The sequence below is a fragment of the Armigeres subalbatus genome, chromosome 3, assembly GCF_024139115.2.
Source record: "Armigeres subalbatus isolate Guangzhou_Male chromosome 3, GZ_Asu_2, whole genome shotgun sequence".
In the NCBI taxonomy this organism is placed as follows: Eukaryota; Metazoa; Arthropoda; class Insecta; order Diptera; family Culicidae; genus Armigeres; species Armigeres subalbatus.
In genome coordinates this window covers 112,718,650-112,735,360 of record NC_085141.1, presented here as the reverse complement: position 1 = coordinate 112,735,360, position 16,711 = coordinate 112,718,650, and positions in this window count along the sequence as shown.

Genomic DNA, 16,711 nt, shown 5'->3' with positions numbered 1-16,711 from the left:
ATATTAACAGATTAAAATTCTGAAAGCAAGTTTACGTGATCAATATTTTAACGTACACATCTGTAGCAAACATAACTTCTGTAAATAAGTTTAACAAGTTAACGAAATGCGGCAAACACCAGAAATATCAACATTTTAGTATGAGGCACTTAAGATGCTAATATTTTCTATCTTGTATCAGAATTGGTTCAATAATTCTCTCAATATTCTTAGTTTTAATTGGCCTTAGCTGATGCACGCTTCCTACTTACAAAATGATTACATTCTAACATGTTACATGTGCTCTAGTAAGTTTATTGTAGCTAACGCTAAGTGCCGTATAGGAGTGTGTACGCCTAAAATTATCGAACTACGCACGTCACTATCGAACCTTCAGCACTTTAGTGCATTTCCTCTCGCGTATGGTTGTGTGTTAGATTCAAGTTTGTTTAAAGTTTTTGAAACCTTCACTTTTGTTTTAGCACTCGGCAGCTTATAATGTCCCGTCCAGCAGGGTGGTGTTTAAGCGATTCATGCTTTTTACAGAGTTTCGTATTCCTGTTGAATGGGGGTGCTAATGATTAACTATGTGTTCTAACTTTTAAATTTTCTGACTAATACATTTGATTTCGATTGATTTTGTACGCTGAATTTCGAGCTTTAGGGTCGTTTGGTCGCAAGTTTGGTATAAAGCTTTAGTGAGAATAACGAAAATATGGGGTAAAGTCATTCTATATAAAGTCACTAGTCGGAGTGGAAATCTTGAGATTTGGCAACTAAGAAAATTTCGTTATATTTTGACAACCCTTGAAAAAGTTCAAGCTGTCGCACGGCTTTTTGCTTTTGCAAGTTACATTCACAAAGTAAACAAACTTATCACAATGTATTCGCGAAAAATAAACGAAGGTGTTTTTATAGAGCCTGCTCGAACTCATCTAAGTGTCAGATGAAAAAGTTGCGTTTCTAGTGCTATTAGAAACAAATTGATTATATTTTGTGAGATCTCTGCTACTGCTTTAGTCCCCGAAACTAGAGGTTATGTAAGTTGAACTGCGATTTACACCTTCTACTTTAGTTTCACCATTATATCGATTTTTCTTGCAACTACACTTTGAAGAGTATTTGTGAAATTTTGAAAATCAAAACGGCAATTCCTGTATTCAGAAATGTTAATTAACTAGTAAATCCCGGATTTCTCAAAACGATATTGACATATGTAATAAGGGAAATTCTCCCACGTTCGTAAATGCTATTCGGGAAGAGGTTTTAGGTCTAACAATTTGTAATTCTTTACTCTCTGATCGAATAGTAAACTGGCATGTTTCTGAGGAAATATCTATGTCTGATCATAGACAAATCCTTTTTGAATACGCAATCAACATATTACAAAAAGAATCATTCAAAAAAAACTGGGAATTTTACAATTCAAATCTGAAAATTACAAAAGGCGGAAAAATTGATAGCTGTCTCCTTGGTATTATTTTAATACAATATTTGCATAAAAAGCTTACAGAATTGTATATGCCCAATTATTATACAGTTTCTGTAAGGTTCTTATGCAGAACTGTATTAAAATCTGCCATCCCCTGGTTGGGTGTATTGAAGGTGCCTTCGATAACTCATCTTTCACATCTATCCAAAATGCTATGAGGCATCATGGTTTTCCCAAGGACTTAATTGAATGGACTAAAGAGATGCTATCTAAAAGAGAAATATCAGCCAGTCTCGGAAAATCAACAGTAAAAGTAACAGTTGTAAAGGGCTGTCCACAAGAAGGAGTGCTCTCCCCTCAACTTTGGTCTCTTGTCTTAGATGATCATCTTTCAAACTTACAGCATCATGGCTTTGAAGTTATTGGATTTGCTGATGACATTGTTATCATAGTCCGTGGTAAATTTGATAAAATTGTCTTCGAGAGAATGCAAACCGCATTAAATTACACACTGTCATGGTGCAAAGATGAAGGATTGAATATAAATTCTACAAACACATCAATAGTTCCTTTTACTAGGAAACGTAAACTTAATTCTTCGACGCTCTTCTTATTTGAGACAAATTTATCACTGTCTTTCGATACAAAATACTTAGGAGTAATAGGTACTAGACAGCAAACTCTACTGGAATAAGAATAGAACAGCAAATTGTAAAGGCAAGAAATGCTTTCTGGATATGTAAACGAACTATTGGCAAAAATGGGGATTAAAACCGAAAATGATACACTGGATGTATTCGGCCATAGTTAAACCCAAAATCCAGTATGCGTCACTTGTTTGGTGGCCAAAAACACAACAAAGAACGACTCAAGTTATACTTGGTAAACTGCAAAGGATTGCCACCTTATCTATCACAGGAGCAGTGCAAAGCACTCCATCTAAAGCTTTAGATGCTTTGCTACATATGCTTCCATTACATACATACGTCCAATTGGATGCAATCAAAACTGCTCTGAAGATTAAACGGTCCATGAATTTATAAGCAGGAGGTCTTGGGTTAAATTCCAGGCTCAAAGTGACGGAATCCAAGTTTCAAAGTGCTCGCGTTTTCGGGGGCACACCACTCGATACGGAGGCGGCGCACAACTGTCATTTTTGCTGATTTAGTTTTGCTGCGTCGCAGCATGCGGGAAAAAATAAAAATGACAGTTGTGCGTTGCTTCCGTATCGAGTGGTGTGCCCCCGAAAACGCGAGCACTTTGAAACTTGGATTCCGTCAGGAGTGACCTTAAGCGAAAAACGTACTCTTAAAGGAACTTTTGGTTACTTGGGATTGATCCGGCTGAAAAGCAGTACCGAGTTTTTGGACGAAGCTTCCCTACATCCCGATGTGTTTGTCACTTGCAGTGGCGCCGGGAGTGGGTGGGACAAGTAGGACATGTCCTACGCATGAAAATACCTGGGTAGGACAGTCGAAGCATTGTCCTACCCATGATTTTGGTAAGAACATATCATATGGATATCTAAAGGATCTAATTGATAATTTAAAATATCATTCAAAGGTAATCAGAGATTTGAAGGTTTCGAGGTTTCCGTACGGCCGTAATAGTAAAGGAAAAAATACGAAAGGCTCCTCATGTGAGGATTTCTATTCCAAAAAATGCTCAATGATGTATTGAGATTTTCCAAGAAGTCTTGAAGTTTTTAATAGTTTCTGTTCTTCCATAAAATTGTTGAAAAAATTCTGCAAGTCAGAAAGTTTCAGACTAAGTGAATTTATAAAATTGTATGAGATTTTCCAGAGCAGGTGAATTAACCATAATTTGGATATATAAACAATGATATAGCGTAGCTTAATTTATCCTAGGTGGTTGTACTTGTCAATGGTTTCTACTCCGGATCAGATCAGAACTGGTGTAAATTGCACTACGATCCAAATGTATAAAAATTGGGATCTACCATATTCTCGAAGGACACTTTTCAGCAGCCCTTAAATATTGAGCAATAACGTCGTCAGTCAGTTGGGAAAAGAGAAAAATGTTAGTCTATAGTTATTGTTAGTCTATAGTCTATATTTTGCCGCAGGAGTGGATGGAAGGTGTCGTGTGTCCCATCTACAAAAAGGGCGATAAGCTGGATTGTAGCAACTACCGCACAATCACATTGCTGAACGCCGCCTACAAGGTACTCTCCCAAATTTTATGCCGTCGACTAGCACCAACTGCAAGGGAGTTCGTGGGGCAGTACCAGGCGGGTTTTATGGGCGAACGCTCCACACGGACCAGGTGTTCGCCATTCGCCAAGTACTGCAGAAATGCCGCGAATACAACGTGCCCACACATCACCTATTCATCGACTTCAAAGCCGCATATGATACAATCGATCGGGACCAGCTATGGCAGCTAATGCACGAACACGGTTTTCCGGATAAACTGACACGGTTGATCAAAGCGACGATGGATCGGGTGATGTGCGTAGTTCGAGTTTCAGGGCATTCTCGAGTCCCTTCGAAACCCGCAGAGGGTTACGGCAAGGTGATGGTCTTTCGTGTTTGCTATTCAACATCGCTTTGGAAGGGTAATACGAAGAGCAGGGATTAACACGAGTGGTACAATTTTCAACAAGTCCGTCCAGCTATTTGGTTTCGCCGACGACATAGATATTATGGCACGTAACTTTGAGAAGATGGAGGAAGCCTACATCAGACTGAAGAGGGAAGCTAAGCGGATCGGACTAGTCATCAACACGTCGAAGACGAAGTACATGATAGGAAGAGGTTCAAGAGAAGACAATGTGAGCCACCCACCGCGAGTTTGCATCGGTGGTGACGAAATCGAGGTGGTAGAAGAATTTGTGTACTTGGGCTCACTGGTGACTGCCGAAAATGACACCAGCAGAGAAATTCGGAGACGCATAGTGGCTGGAAATCGTACGTACTTTGGACTCCGCAAGACGCTCCGATCGAATAGAGTTCGCCGCCGTACCAAACTGACAATCTACAAAACGCTAATTAGACCGGTAGTCCTCTACGGACACGAGACCTGGACGATGCTCGTGGAGGACCAACGCGCACTTGGAGTTTTCGAAAGGAAAGTGCTGCGTACCATCTATGGTGGGGTGCAGATGGCGGACGGTACGTGGAGGAGGCGAATGAACCACGAATTGCATCAGCTGTTGGGAGAACCATCCATCGTTCACACCGCGAAAATCGGACGACTGCGATGGGCCGGGCACGTAGCCAGAATGTCGGACAGTAACCCGGTGAAAATGGTTCTCGACAACGATCCGACGGGCACAAGAAGGCGAGGTGCGCAGCGGGCAAGGTGGATCGATCAGGTGGAAGATGACTTGCGGACCCTCCGTAGACTGCGTGGTTGGCGACGTGTAGCCATGGGCCAAGCCGAATGGAGAAGACTCTTATATACCGCACAGGCCACTTCGGCCTTAGTCTGATTAAATAAATAAATAGTTATTGTTGTTACTAAAGACCGAGAATACCTGTGCATCTCCACGATATCACAAACAGTTTCGTTATTTGGGTAATTCGGTAGGATAGAGATCGATTATTCACTATGGAAAATGATGTATAGTCTATGCCATTTGTGCCACTAGACCTGTGCAGGAGTTCATCAAATTCACTCACCCGATGGATTTTGACATTTGAGCGGGTCGTCTTCTCGAACAAAAGTTCATTTTTCGTTCATTATGCGACCCGCTCAAATGTCATAATTTCTTGGGGGAGTTCATTTTGCGTTAGTCTCTTGGTGCTATATTCTTAAAAATTATATTGTTTTCCATGATGCTCGCAGAAATACTCTGGAACACAAACATATTTCGGCGGGATTTCAATAAAGCTTGGCGCTCCAAGCTAAAAAGTATAACATTGTCAAATATGGGTTGCATAAAGAAGAAAAAGAAGCCAAAACATGATATTTGAAAGGAATGGCACGGGAAAGCAAACGGTGAAATTTTGAAAACGCTTCTCAATTATTCTAGAAGCTATTTAGTTAAAAGCGGCTAGTGGTCGTTCACCTAAAGTGACGTTCGGCGGGGGGAATAACATTCCAAAAGCCAGCTAAACCAAAAATATGATGTAGTTAAGTTTGGAAGATAATATTAGCATTTCCAATAATTTCCAAAAATAATACATTCATCTTATCATTTTTAGCAAAAATATTTCATCCATATCTTATTACGCATAAACAGTATCAACAACTACGTTTAACTTTAGCAATGTTTACTTTTATTCTGTTTGATTCACCGTTCTATCAATACTCATACGCTAAGAGAAGAATGAATTCTGTCATCAAAAGAAAAAGTAGAATCATGAAAAAAATTTCACAGTGAGGTATGGAATGCAGTTTTCAAAATAATTTTCAAAATTTCAAAATAAAATTTATTTATAAATAATTTGTAGCATGAGGTTAGAATTTTTATTGTCTACATTATACATATATTAATTTGATTGTTAATGACAATGAAGTTTTTTCTTAAAATGATTCCGGAGATGGTACTACTTTTAATCTTAATTGAATTTCTAATCCCGCCTAATAAATCATTTTCAAAAAAATCTCTGTTTGTAATTTTTAAAATTATTTTCAATTCCATTGGCTATACCTTGCCGTGTTAAATTTCAGTGATTCTACTTTTCCTCTGATGACAGCGTTCATCCACTTCTCCTCGCGTATTAGGTTCTGCAGCGTCTGTCCGTAACCTCAATCTGGTGACATTTTAGTAGTACTTCGCGTTGGACTCGGAGGCAGCCAACCAATCACGAACTCGAACCTTGTCGGAGTCAGTGGAAAGTACTACTGAACTGTCAAAAAAGTTCATTTGACGAGGAACGAATTCATTCGTGACGTCATGCTGCAGAACCTAATTAGAGAACACGGTGTGTTTATTTCATCATTCATCCTCAACTCTTCGGATCTGACAAATGCATTCGCTGTAGAGTCAAAACACAAAGAAGCCTCACTGCGTTGAGGAAGAGAAAAAATGAGCGATAATCGAAACACACTCTCCCCGGTCTTTTTGAGGAGTGCGAAAGACACGCACATTTCGACTACTCTGAGGAGTATGCCAGCCCTGGGGTAGCAAGCCTATGAGAAAAACAGCTCTAGAAACTTGAAATAGTTGATTGAAATCTGTATGGCAATCACAAATATACCTACGATTTCATGAAGTATTAGAAATTAAATATTTAAAATTCGGACAAACATAATTCTCGGGATTTCTGAAAATGTACTCAAACCTCTCAATAGTATTGAACACCCTGAAATATTATTGATCGTTCTTTCCTGGTAAATCGTAGCAATGTTTTTGGAAGGTACAAATTCCTAGAAGTTAGTAATAATTGCTTAATGATTAAATATTTTATAAAATTTACAGAAATCCATAACCACTTCTAGAAGTTTGTTAAGATGCTCGAAGATCTTGTTTTTTTTGTAAATGCTTTATAAACTCTGGAAATGTAATGTTGCCTGATCCTTAGAGAGTTTTATAACTTATCTGAGGATGTTCGAAAAATCTCTTGTAATCCAAGATAATCTCCGGAAAGTCCATGAAATTCCCTAAAAGTATTCCATAGATTTGATACCTCAGTAATAGCTAGAACTTGTACAGCTCCGCTAGTTACTAGCTAGCGACAGTCTAAAATAATATTTCATCCAAATTGAATAAGTCTTAAATCATTGGTTCAAATTTCATTTTTCTTTATGTCAGTAGGGTAGTTTTAACGTAACATAATATTTAAAAAAAAAATGTATTTTCGACATGTAATGTGAAACACGAGAACTTTGTAATTTCTCTTATTTGATTTTTTGTCCTACCCACGTCTCGGAACGTGGCCGCGCCTCTGGTCACTTGTAACTGTTGTGGAAAGTGAAATCCTTAATAAAAATTTAAGGTACGTAAATCGTTTTTGTAGTTAAACTAGGGGAAAAGACGGCTTTGGCAGGTTTTGTTCTATTATTGGCAGGGGGGTTTTTGTCGACCGAATTTTATGAAATTTGGCCACAATATTCTTTGATACGCAAAGAATGTTTAGGCCAAATTTGAGCATAATCAGTCATAAAAACCCCCCTGACAATAATAGAACAAAACCTGCCAAAGCCGTCATTCCCCTATATGAACTAATTTAAAACGTTTTTTAAGCATCGTTGAAGAGAATCGGAAGTTGAAAAGAAAGCTGGACAATGCAGAAGCTTCGATGACCAGCGACCAGTTTCATATGTTGACGAACAAAGTGAAAAGAGTCAAACGATGGTCAGTCCCAAGTATTCCCAAAGGTTGCAAATTCTCGTGTGGGTCAACCGCGTATGAATCGTGAAGAAAAAGCGATTCTTACCCAGGGGACTGACACTACGTGAACGTCTTCAAACTTTCGAAAGCGGCATACTTGAAGAAATATTCGTTTTATTATCGCATTAAAATGCCTAGCAAGAAGGTGACAAAAACTGTGCGGTTATTTTCGACGAAATGGCCATTCAAGCAGCTATCAACTATTGCAACAACCTCAAAAAGTTTGTCGGCAGCCATACGCTTTCCAACCATGACGGGATGGCTAATCATGTAATGGTATTTATGCTGGTAGGACTTCGAGCACGGTGGACAGGGGAGTCAATCGATAGCGGTCAATTGGCAAATGGACTTTATACAGCCGTCGTTGATATCAGCCATCGGAAAGAACTTGTTTTGTACGATAAAGTATGTGATCTTTGAATGGCATGCGGAGTGCCTCTGGAAGACGTGGATTTTTCGGAAAAAAAAATTTAATTTTGAGAAGATGAAAGTAAAGAGCTCTACTTCTTCTTCTTCTTATTGGCATTACATCCCCATACTGGGACAGAGCCGCCTCGCAGCTTAGTGTTCATTAAGCACTTACACAGTTATTAAGTGCGAGGTTTCTAAGCCAGGTTACCATTTTTGCATTCGTATATCATGAGGCTGGCACGATGATACTTTTATGCCCAGGGAAGTCGAGACAATTTCCAATCTGAAAATTGCCTAGACCGGCACCGGGAATCGAACCCAGCCACACCCTCAGCATGGTCTTGCTTTGTAGCCGCGTCTTACCGCACGGTAAAGAGTTCTACGAAAAATGTTAATCACGGCGTACCAGCGGCGCTTAGGATGTTTAGAGCAGAAACTGGAACAGATGTCTTAACAGCAGCTTTTCTGATAGATCAGATTAGCGAACCTCGTTCACATACATGACATCACGTTCAATCGAACTGGTGCTTAATCGGAAGAATAAAAAAAACTCATTAGAAAGCAATATCTCCTTTGATTTCGTTTCGATCCATGATTTTCAATTGTAAAGTGGGTTCAAATAGCTGAGGTAAACCATGACAATCCGCTGAAGTAATGGCTACTGACAGCATGATGAGGATCCAAGATTATGTGTTGCGTTCTAGCTCTAGAAAAAATGAAAATTCATAACAATTCTTTCGAAGTCATGCACGGACAATTAGACAAACAGACGGTGCAAGTTAAGGCTCCCCCAAACACACGCGACACGACAGTCACGACACGATTCTATCGCTTGGCGACAGCGATTCTGTCGCCGTTGGTATGGAAGCGTAAATAGAAACTTGCCTGCAGCGACCCAACGATAGAATCGCGGCGACTAGTTGTCGCCGTCGCGGCGATGAAATCGCTTAGGTCTGGTGGAGCCTTTAGACTTAACATACAACGACAAATAACAACAATATTTTCCCCTTGAAACCCGTGTCGAAACGTCGGTAATTCTTTATTAAGGTTTTTTTTAATGTTTAATTAAGTTTACGGCGACGTCGTCGGGTAGATAATAAACTCGTTGTTAAAATTGTACGTTCAATAAATATAATTAAAACGTGCAGTCGATACATAATCGATACATGAGCAACTACCAGGAGAGCTGTTTAAAAACGGTGGTGATGGCTCGAGCGCTGCACTTGGTAACTACCAAGGTTTGGAAGGATGATGTTCTGCCGCAGGAGCGAATTCAGTCGGAAAAATTAAAAAATACATCAGAAAGCAACATCTTCCTTGTTTTCGTTTCGATCCATGATTTTCAAAAGGCTGGAGTGAACCGTGGCAATCCACGGCTATCAATGGCTAATGACAGCATGATAAGGATCCAAGATTATGTGCTGCGTTCTAGCTAGAAAAAAATAAAATTCATAACAGTGATTCTGAGGTCATGTATGGAAAATTAGACAAACAGACGGTACAAGTTAGACTAAACATTTGACGAAAAATAACAATATTTTCCCCTTGAAAAAGACACAATCCCCGTGTCGAAACGTCGGGATAATAATAAACTCGTTGTAAAAATTGTAAGACTGAGTAGCCGTTCAATAAATATAATTAAAACGTAAAGTCTATCCATAATCAGTAAACTACTACTACACAATGGCAACCATACGACAATTATTGTTCTTTTAACTTTTTCTTACCTTTTTATGTTTTTCCTATAAATTTATCAGCACTGTACCGTTTTGACTCAAATTCCGAACACTCGATTTCAAATGGCCATTTTGGCTTTATTCATGTAGGGGGAATGACGGCTTTGGCAGGTTTTATTCTATTATTGTCAGGGGGTTTTATAACTGATTATGCTCAAATTTTGCCTAACCATTCTTTGCATATCGAATATTGTGGCCAAATTTCATAAAATTCGGTCGACAAAAACCCTCCTGACAATAATAGAACAAAACCTGCCAAAGCCGTCTGTTCCCCTATTTCTTTCCATAAGATCTTGAATTCATTTGTAATCTTTTTCATCTGATCTGAAAACCGATGGTATTTTTAGTTTCAAGGTTCCAAATCGCTAGTGTTCGGAATATGAGTCATGTTCGGGACTTCAGCCAAAACGGTACTCCCCAAAAATTCAAGCCCTTTTGGAGCGTCGATTGGATCCCGTGAATCCAGTTCGATTGGTGACCTGTCAGTGTCTTCGCCAGACTTTTTATCTAGTGACTAATTATACAACCTACCAAGCCATTGTCACTTAACCGGCTACTAGATGCAGGAAAGGGAAGAATACTCACAGGGAATGTCCATATACCACGTGGACAGATTTTTATCAGTTTTGTTACCCTCCTCCCTTAGCATGGACAAATGCTCATATAAATTTTCAATAATTTGTATGAACCATGGACATTCACCATACCCTTCCCTCCCCCTAAATTGTACACGTGGTATACGGACAGCCCCCCATTTGTTCTGAACTTTCATCTCATCAGATGTCCGAAGCATGCTGTGGCCGAATTTCAGAAAGTGTTCTTTATTGAACTCTTTCTTGTTCAAGAAGATTCCTTACATGATGCGTCTGAGAGCATGCCGCTGAAGACTTAGCCCCCAGACTCCAATTCAGAATCAATTGTTTCCATTCAAGATAAAGCACTCTTCATTTCGGTGGCACCTTGTCCTCTTGTTAAACATGTTCCTCACCACCCCCCATTGATAGCCACTTTCGAAAACCTGTCAGCAACGCTCATCCCTCTTCCGTTTCCTACAATTTTTCGAAAGGTGACCACTGCAGTATCGCGAACGTGCTCAGTAGCATTGTCTGGTTCACCGTTCTGGACCCCAACAACGTTGAAAGCTCCGGTCTAACTCTCTCGCACATCTTGGCGTATCTTGGTGACACGTGCCAAAGGACCCAACCAGCGGATGGCAGATTTTAATACAATTCTGCATAAGCACCTTACAGAAACTGTATAATAATTTGGCATATACAATTTCGGAAGATTTTAATACAATTTTTGTGTTGAAATAATACAGATTATTTCAATAGAATATCTGTATAAAAAGCTTACAGAATTGTATATGCCAAGACTTTATAAATGATTGATTTGTTTTTCAGATCACAGAAAGGATCGCACTTCCCATGGTTCTCGACTGAACTACGAAAAATTAAGTCCACTAAGAAAACAGCTTTCAGAATTTTTTTTTCAAAAAATCGAACGCTACCTCTGAGAAACCATTATATGAGGCTTAATAATGAACACCAACGAGCCTGTCGGCAAAGCTTTGTACGGTACAAACGAGATCTTGAGCACAAATTCAATTCTAAATCAAAATCCTGTTGGAATTACGGCAACGAACAGCGCAAGAAATCCGGGCTTCCACCGACAATGAATTTGAATGGTGAAATCGCTCGAAGATTGTTTGCTGCCTATTTGCTGAAAAATTCGCGAGCGTTTTCAGTGACGAAAGGATGAGTGACAGCCAAGTCTCTATCGCAGCAAGGAACGTTCTCCTAAACAACCAGTCCTTGTGTGCTATCAACATCGATGATGCCATGATCCTGAGAGCCGCAAATCAGCCAAAATCGTCACATAATCCCGAACCCGACGACGTACCGGCCGTCTTCATCAAAAGGCATATCGACAGTTTGCTCGTTCCACTTATTTTCTTTTTCAGATCTTCGATCATCAATGGAATTTTCCCCTCCTGCTGGAAGTTTACACTAATGTTTTCAGTCCACAAAAAGGGAGACAAACGCGATGTGAACAATTATCGAGGGATTACGTCATTATGTGCCGTCTCGAAGTTTTTCTAACTCATCATTATGGAACCACTGCTTTCCACTGCACCACTGCAGCAACTTCTTAGTTGCGTCCTATGTCACAAAGAGTCTAACAGAACAGGCTCAAACGGATGGTATTTATACTGACCTCTCTGCAGCTTTTGATAATATTCTCATTACCCATTGTAAAACTGGACCGATTCGGGGTCAGCGGCAGTCTACTGAACTGGTTTCATTCTTATCTTTCTGACCGCCATCTGACCATAGCTATTGAGGAATGCACCGCTAAAATAGTATACCACAAGGGAGTCATCAAGTCCACTGATCTTCCTGATCTATTTCAACGATGTACACCTCGTTATGAAATGCCCTCGGTTGTATTACGCAGATGGCCTTAAAATCTTTTTGGAAATAGATCGCATCGCCGATTGTGAGCTCTTACAACTTCAACAAGATCGCTTTGCTGATTGGTGCTCTCTGAACCGAATGGTGATAAACTCGGCCAAGTGTTCTGTCATTACGTCTATGTTTACGAAAAAGAAGCCCATCGTTTGCAACTGCAGCCTTCTTGGGACAGAAATAGTCGTCGAGTCGAGTCAAGTACGAGATACTGAAGACGGCCTTACTGTTGAGGTCGAAATACGTATCTGTCAAGATACAATTAAGTGGTGGAATTCAATGGGATTGTACAAACTCGTCTTATGACAAGTAAAAACATTCCACTAAAAAGCTCAAAATAATTTTCTTAACAGAAATGGAGCTAGTGAGCCATGTGAAGGACCTCGGTGTGATCTTACACTTGCAACTAGTATTCAAGCAACACATCTCATTTGTCGTCGACAACGCATCCAGAACTATGGGATTCATCTTCAGAGTTGCAAGGAATTTTACCGACATATACTGTTTAAAAGCTCTCTATTGCTCTCTGGTGCGCTCGACTCTAGAGTACTGTTCTGTTGTTTGGAGTCCGTCTTACAACAACGGTGCTGAGAGAATCGAATATGTTCAACGCCGTTTCCTTCGATTCGCGATTCGTAGGCTACCTTGGTAGGATCCATTTCGCTTGCTGATTTACGAAAGCCGATGTCAGCTGATCAACTTGGAGCTACTTCGCTCTAGGAGAGATGTTGACAAAGCCATTATGATTGCCGATACCCTGCAGGGACAAATCAACTGTGGAGTTATGTTGGAACAAATAGACCTAAACGTCCAGCCACGTGTGTGCCATGAATTTATAGTTATTTGCCGATACCTATCTTATCGATCTTACACCTCACGCGACTCGCCATACGCAACCGCGCCCACGTGGCATAACTTGAATTGAGCGTTAGTAGGCCATGACTTACAATACGTCTGCAAAACAACCAATTTTTCCCATGATTAGTTACGGTCAACACGTTAGTACTATTTTGTCTCCGACAACTACCTAAATTCGACTGGTCCTTTTCCGATGGGACGAGGCCACATAATGACATACCACGCACGCTCCGTAACAGCCATATGTTGAGGCTACCTTTTCGTCGTACAATTTATGGCATGCATGATTGCAGGGAACAAGAAGGCGAGGTGCACAGCGGGCAAGGTGGATCGATCAGGTGGAGGACGATTTGCGGACCCTCCGCAGACTGCGTGGTTGGCGAAGTGCAGCCATGAACCGAGCTGAATGGAGAAGACTTTTATGTGCAGCACAGGCCACTTCGGCCTTAGTCTGGTAATAAATAAAAAAATGGAGCTATTTGTGGCCTACAGCGTGCCTTCAACAGAGTCGCATCACTCTTCGATTTCCACGTCACACGGAGTATGTTGCGCCGAAGATTTTCAACGTTCTTCGCAGACATAAACAGACGAATACAATGACAATGCTTGTTTAAATGTTTTATACCTACTTTGTATTATCTCTTGACAACATCTTTTCATGTACACTTTTTTTCAAATACTCTACATCATTGGGGCTAAATGTATCCTGTTGATGCAACAACAATAAAGAATAAAAGCACCGAGCTGAAAGAACTAAGAGTGGTCAAAGTGTCACTGGGAAATCACTGGGCATTGTTATCCTTCTGCCATCAGCTTGGTGGTGATTTGGTGAGCTCGATGCAGCTGGAATCCTGCGGCTGACTAATAAATAATACTCCCCAGCAGCTATATCAACGGTGAAAGCCCGATCCCGGTGGATGAAGACCTATTAGCCGCCAGTAGCGAAGGTATGAGCAGCCGACGAAGAGGTGGCAAGGGAGACCGTAGAAAAGCTACTGACGATGGCAAAGTCTTTCGACTTAAGTAAAGTACCTAGTGCTGACGGTATCCCAAACATGGCGTTGAAGGCAGCCATAATGGCAAATCTGGACATGTTCGGGTGAGTCATGCAGAGGTGCCTGGACGAGCGGACATTTCCGGATATATGGAAGAGCTCTAGGTCCTGTTACAGAAACCTGGCAAGCCATAAGAAGACCCCTCAGCGTACAGACTAATCTGTTTAATAGATACTGTAGGGAAGCTACCGGAGAAGTTAATCCTGAACAAGCTGTCGTCGTATATGGAAGAGGCGAGACGATTGTCGGCCGAGAAATTCGGCTTTCGGAGAGGACGGTCTACATCGGGTGCCATTAAACCGGTGGTATGTTGCCATCGAATGCAAGCGGCGCGGTGTCTGTTACTGTGCATTAATAGCACTCGATGCGCAGAATACGTTTAACAGTGCTTACTGGGTGGAGGTCACGAGCTCTTTGCTTCGACTGGGAGTACCGGAAGGGGTGAACAAGATTCTGGAAAGCTACTTCCAGATTCTAGTACTAACCTTCGAGAAATATTTGGCTTGTGCCCCCATCACGGCAGCTGTTCCGCAGGAATCAATTCTGGGTCCTCTGATGTGGAACGTGATGCACGATGGTGTGCCGAGGTAGAAGCTCCAGATTCTAGTACTAACCTTCGAGAAATATTTGGCTTGTGCCCCCATCACGGCAGCTGTTCCGCAGGAATCAATTCTGGGTCCTCTGATGTGGAACGTGATGCACGATGGTGTGCCGAGGTAGAAGCTCCTGCCAACAGTCAAGCTAGTGAGATTCGCCTACGAAGTAACGATGATCGTATACGGAGAGTCTATCGAAGAGGTCAAATTTGACTGCTGCGTATTCGATCAGTGGAGGAATGGTTACGCAATAAGAAACTACAGCTGTCGCATCATAAAACGGAATTAATAGTCGTCAACAGTCGGAAATCGGTGCAGGAGGAATCAACTAGAGTCGGCGAGTGTGACATCACCTCCAAGACAATTGGAAGTGATGGTCGACGATAAGCTGTGCTTCAACGGGCATGTCGACTACGCCTGCAAGTGCGCGTTGACAGCGATAGCGACACATAGAGAATGACGGCGAACACCTCTTAGGTGTGTTCCAGCGAGCGTGGCGGTTTCAATACTGCTGTACGGAGGTTTAGTCTAGTGGTCGGGGTTGAGCTCAAGCTGCAACGCCCAAAAGTTTGAGATTACTAATAAGCAGCTCAACATTCAGTAACTATTGAATGGAATTTGTCCGTCTTTTTAATTTTCAGTTAGCTAAAACAAGACGATCTTACTGGAACTACTCGTCGTCTGAATCGTGGATACATTATGTCTTATCGCATTTCAGATACTGAGAGGCAGTCCCGGAAGTAATTATGGGGTTGGAGCCCAATGAGGGTTTTGCGGGCAGGACCAGTCACGGCTGGAGAAGTCTCACACTGTGGTACACTTCCGTGTGGTAGCTTGGCAACTACCATAGCACGTGTGCTGGGTCAGTGCATAAAGCATTCTTCTTGAAGCACGAGCAAAAAAATACCACAAAGCCTCAAACCTTGAGTTGAAAATATTTACTGATGAGAACATTGCATAAAATTTGAGTAGGGCATAGTGTATCCATTGTACTTGCCACACAAGATAAATACATACTCATGCAATGGCGGACATAGAAAAGCTTACAATTAATAACTGAGGAAATGCTAATAGACTACTAAGTACTAAGTTGAAAAGCAGGCCAAGTTCCAGTTGAAATGTGGAGCCATTGAAGCTAGAGGACGCTCACTCACGCAGTTAAGTGTGGGCTTTATATGCCACATGAAACTACCATATTGATACGGGGCTGCTGCTCCGGTTCGTTCTGTTTCCCAAAATGAAAAATTTAGTTTCTTATTTTTGTGATTTTTCTTAGCCAGTAGCCACGCGTGCTTGAGAATGGTGCTGTATCCCATTCTTTCGAGATGAAATGATTTTTTTTTCAGTTAGATATAAATTCAGGAGTTCATATTCAATATTCATATCTATTAAACGAAAGCCGAAAGCCACTTACTAAACCCTCTTCCTGGTTGTGAAACAAAACAAATCTAATTCTGCCAAGAAATGAACGAAAAAGTTTCCAGTCCACCTCATAAAAGCTCCATGAATATCTAATCGAGCGTGGCCACAGCTCTCGTTTTCATTCCCCATCTTCTGTGCATGCCTCTTCAGCCGTACCCTAAGCCAGTGTATTAGCAGTAATTTGAAATATTATTAATTTTAACAGCTTTGTTTTTCCGTCTTTATACGCTGGCTCTGGGGTGGCTCCACGCGTAGTAACGACGAAAGGGAATAGCTTCTGTCTTTCTGCATTGCATCATAAATGGTAATAATTGGTCAGAAGGTCGTGGAAAAGTTTTTCTCGTGTTACAAAGTTATTGGAACTTTCTTTTGGTTCAGGGTTTATACGTGAAGGACAGAGTCAATTATATTTCAGTTCTTAATAGATGTGAGAAGAATTCTTATTTGTTTCGA